The sequence below is a fragment of the Chinchilla lanigera genome, unplaced genomic scaffold (genome assembly GCF_000276665.1).
Source record: "Chinchilla lanigera isolate Chin_1 unplaced genomic scaffold, ChiLan1.0 scaffold00027, whole genome shotgun sequence".
NCBI classification, from domain to species: domain Eukaryota; kingdom Metazoa; phylum Chordata; class Mammalia; order Rodentia; family Chinchillidae; genus Chinchilla; species Chinchilla lanigera.
The window spans coordinates 4359134-4364286 of NW_004955428.1; positions in this window are offsets into that span (position 1 = coordinate 4359134).

Sequence of the window (5153 nt, forward strand, 5' to 3'; positions counted from 1 at the left end):
AAAAGAAAAAGGAAGGGATCAGAGAGTTAGCTCAGTGGCACAAGCACCTGCTTGGCAAGCACAGGTCCTGAGTTTGATTTCCGGTACCAAAAAAAATTTAAAAGAAAAGAAGAAGGAGAAGGAGAAGGAGAAGGAGAAGGAGAAAAGAAGAAGAAGGAGGCCAGCCTGAACTGCATAGCAAGACCCTGTCTCAAAAAGACAAAAACAAAACAAAGCAAAACAAATGTGTCAATGCTTTACCTCCTTTCCATAGCCCACAGGTGAGGAACCCATGGCATGTGTGCTTCAGCCAGCTATTGTCATCGAAAGCTCTAGGGCTGGGGATATAGCTCAGCAGCGCAGTGCCTGCCTGGCAAAGGCAAGGTCCTGAGTTCGATTCCCAGCATACACACAAAAAAAAGAAGCTCTAAAAGGTTCGCGCAAACCATCTCTTCCCCAACCCACATGGTAAAGAGAAAGCCACAGCAAGTAGCTCCTGGATTTGCATCTCAAATCAAGGCAGGAGCTGGACTGGGCCGGAGTGCTGACTCTTACAGGTGTGGTGGCACGTGCCTGCAATCCCATCATTTGGAGAACTGAGGCGGGAGAGTCGATCAGCATGAGATACATAGACCCCATCTCAAAAAAAGCTCTGATTATAGATTCCCAAAAGGAACTTAGAGTTAACTGTTGAAATGATGATTCTTTTAGTAATAATATAAAAGGGAAGCTTCCACATATTTAAAAAAATACAGACAAAAAATTATATCAAGTACTATGTTTTTTATTTTAAGACAAGGTGTCTCTTTGATGCCCAAGCTCAACTCAAATTTGTTTTTTTTGTTTTTTTTTTTTGGTTTTTTTTTTGGTTTTTTTTCGGTACCGGGAACCAAACTCATGACCTTGCGCTTGCCAGGCAGGCGCTTTTGCCGCTGAGCTAAATCCCCAGCCCCTCAACTCAAATTTGTGATCCTCCTTCCTCGGCCCTGCGGAGTGCTGGGATCATGCACCAACATGCCCAGTTTCGATTTTTACCTGATACAAATTTGTTGTTATAAACTGTACAAGTTTGTAGTAATTTGTTACAATATCCTTAAGAATACAGAAGCGAGAGGGGCTGGGGATTTAGCTCAGTGGCATAGCGCCTGCCTGGCAAGTGCAAGGTCATGAGTTTGATTCCCAGTACTGGAAAACAAAACAAAAGAAAAAATTACAGAAGTTCTAGGGAATCTCTGTTTGTTTATCTAGAAAAGAAAAAATGAATCGATGTGAGTGTACCTCCAAGAACAGTTGAATACACCATCTCAGTGACATCTTCCCTTCACTGTATCTAAGTGGAAAGGGTGCTTATCAGGATGCTTTGGCAGCACTAGGGATTTAACCCAGTGCCCTGCTCTAGCGCCAAACTACATCCTACTCACCCACAACACTTTTTAAAAAATTTTCCTAAATTATCTAGGCATCCCCCTGCCTCAGCCACCCAAATACTTGGAATTATAAGAATGTGCCACTTTGTCCAGCAAGTCTTTTTAAATAGTTTGCCAGTTTGTCTTCCTTGATAATCTTCTAAGTTGTTTTACTTTCTATAAGTACTAATCTGTCAAATAATATGGGTTATAACCTAAGAATCAACTGGTAAGAAAAACCCAGTTGTTTCTAGCTTTTTGTATAGTCTAGGAAGACACTGTGTTCCACAGTTGCTCTCAACGGTTCAGCTGTAGGATTGAAGTGTGATCAGTTTTGTCAGCAGAGGACCCTTACAATATGTTTTCTTCTTTTACTTTTCTTTTTTTTTTTTTTTTTATCTTTTTGGGACAGGGTCTCGCTATGCAGTCCAGGCTGGCCTTGAGCTCACTTTGTAGCCCAGGCTGGCCTCAAACTCGCAATAATCTTCCTGCCAAAGCCTCCCGGTGCTGGGATTACAGGCATGCGCCACCACGCCCAGCTCAATGTTTTCAGAATTTCACTATTTTTGTCAACAATGGCAGTTTGGTGAAGGTCATGTGAGGTAAGCCAAGTTATCTCTGGTCCTAGATCCATGTCTCCCAGCCAAATGCCAAGGACGTGCCCGAGGGCAGCATTATGAATAAGGTGACAACAGCCAGGCAACGTCCCCAGCCCGCAGAGGCCTTGACAGCAAAAAGCTGCGGCTCAAGGAGAAACGCTGGCAGTTCACAGGGAACATCTGTCAAAAAGCACTCGCCTTACAGAAATGCATTTTGTCCTATTCTTTTTTGTCTGTCTGTCTGTCCCTCTGTCTTTTTACTCAGGAATAATTTGGGAACTATGTATTTGAAAACCTAACTTGTGTCCTCCAGCCTCAGCCTGAGCTCGGGCTAGGGAAAGAACTATGGAAAGAACCAGACAGAGTTGCTGGGCGTGGTGGCGCACGCCTGTAATCCCAGCACTCAGGAGGCTGAGGCAGGAGGATCGTTGTAAGTTCGAGACCTGCATAGGCTACAAAGTGAGCTCAAGACCAGCCTGAACTGCATAGCGAGACCCAGTCTCAAAAAAAGACTGAAAAAAAAAAAAGAACCAGACAAAGGAGAGCTTACCATTCACCACACAAAGGTAAGCACTGATTCTGAACCACTTCGAACCTTCTAGATACCTTCGATTCATCTTTGTTGTTGTTAGCTAGGTATGCAGTTCATGTTTTATTGCCCTCCAGATTTTTTTTTAAGTTCAATCAAAAGTTGTGCCTCTAAGTCTGATGTATTATATACAGATCTTGTAGAATGAGTATGAGGAGATACAAAGTAGTCCAAGCTCAAAAAGATGTACTGCAGTATAGAATCATCTTCTTAAATATACATAAAATTCCTGTCACGATAGAGGGAACCGTCTGGTTTTTCTGAGACACTTTCTGCAGTGATTCAAGGCACGAAATGCACACCCAGTGTGACCACCCGCTTTCTAGGTTTGCGCCTCTGACGAAGCCCAGCAGAGATCAGGCTTCATACTGTGATGAAGCTAAATCTATCCAATGAGATTCTGTTTCTTAGGTGAAAAAGCACAGACCTACAAACACTGCGCAGATCATTTCTCCAAAATATGGAGACTACAAATACCTGTGCTGTATTTTAGGTTTTTCTGTTTTTGCTTTTTTCCGGTACCTGAAATCGAACTCACGAGCTCACGCTTGCCAGGCAGGCACTGTGCCGCTGAGCTAAATCCCCAGGCTCCCTGAGCTTTTTTTAAAAATAAAAGTAAGCACAACAAAAAGCACTCCTTCTTGGTGCCTTTTCTTGATAAGTGGTTTTATCAAAATGTGAAAAGAATGTGCCGTGCAAACAGAAATGCACACCAACCTGCGGGAGCGGAACCGTGGGTAGAAATTCCCTTTACCCTGGAAAGCGTGAGCTTTTAACAACACAGGACTCTGGAGAAGTGGCGCTGGTTACGTCACTGTTCTCTGTCTCCCGCTGGGTGCGTGGCCACGTCCAACCTGGGGACATAAGTGCCCACAGACCTTGCCCCCGGGAAGCGACATGGAGGACCAGAATCCCGCCCTGCGCCGCACTGGGGGCCTGGAGCACAGCAGGAACCCCGAGCTCAGGCTGAAGCTGGAGGTCAGAGGCCAGCACTGCTCCAGCAGCTCAGCGTGCGTCATCCCTCACATGCGCCGCTGTGCTCCTCGTCCTGTGTACAAAGCCACACCAGGCTTTGTCAGACCAGCCATGCGAGTCCCAACTCACGCTTACCCACAACGTTCTACTTCCTCATTTTTGGTCATGTGTGATAGAGGGAAGATCAGGTCCACACCCCTACTCCTTACAGTTGTTAAACAGGTGTGACAATGCTTCGGTGCCTTTTTTTTTTTTTTTTTTGGTCTTTTTGAGACAGGGTTTCACTATGCAGTTCAGGTTGGCCTTGGGCTCACTTTGTAGCCTAGGCTGGTCTCGAACTTGCAACAATCCTCCTGCGTCAGCCTCCTGAGTGTTGGGATTACAGGCATGTGCCAGTACACTCAGCCTGAAATTATATTTACTATTGCTATCTAGTCAGAGTTTTTTGGATCTTGACCCCGTCTCAAGTGAGCTGGAATGCTATTTGTGGGAAAAGAAAAGACTTTGAGCCGGGCGTTGTGGTACACGCCTGTAATCAAACCCTCAGGAGGCTGAGGCAGGAGGATCGTTGCGAGTTCGAGACCAGCCTGGGTTACAAAGTGAGCTCAAGGCCAGCCTGAACTGCATAGTGAGACCCTATCTTAAAAAGACAAACAAAACAAAACAGAACAAAACAAAACAAAACAAAACAAAACAAGGTTTAGTCACTAGGGATAGTTATCTAGTCTTTTTTTTTTTTTTTTTTTGCAGTGGTTTTTTTTTTTTTCAGGGGAGTACTGGGAATCAAGCTCAGGACCTTGTGCTTGTCAGGCAAGCGCTGTGCTGAGCTATATCCCTCGCCTAGGGGCTTGCTTTTGATTTTTGAGACAGGGTCTCACCATGCTGCGTAGCCCAGGCTGTACTGAACTTGTAATTCTGCCTCAACCTGCTGAGTGATGAGATTACAGGCATAGGCTACAGTGCCCAGCATTCTTTTTCTTTTTAATGTCGCCCTGGGGGTTGAACGCAGCACCTTGCACATTCTAAGCACCCACTCTTCTGCTGAGCTACAAGCCAGCCCTAACTACTCTTTCTGAGTACTGGACAGACATCCAACCACTAGCTTACACTCACCATGTAGGGATGTGTTGCTATTATTAGAATTGGGTCCAGGACTGGGCTGGGGATTTAGCTCAGCAGCAAAGCACCTGCCTGGCAAGTGCAAGGTCGTGAGTTTGATTCCTGGTACCGGAAGAAAAACAAACAAACAAACAAAAGAAACAGAATTGGGTCCAGGACTGTCACTTCTGAGACACTTTCACATAGCAGATGAACAGTGAACTGTGTGCCTCTTACATGCCAAGAGAACTTGGAAATAGAAACACTATGTTCCTGTCTTTTTTTGTCTGTCTTTCCTTGTTTGTTTCTTTTCCTTTTCTTTGTTTTTTCCTTTTCTTTTGAGATGGGGTCTCACTCCATAGCCCAGGCTGGCCTGGGATTACAAGCATGCGCCACCAGCCCAGTTCGTTTCTTTCTTTCTTTCTTTCTTCTTTCTTTCTCTCTCTTTCTTTCTTTCTTTCTTTCTTTCTTTCCTTCTTTCTTTCTTTCTTTCTTTCTTTCTTTCTT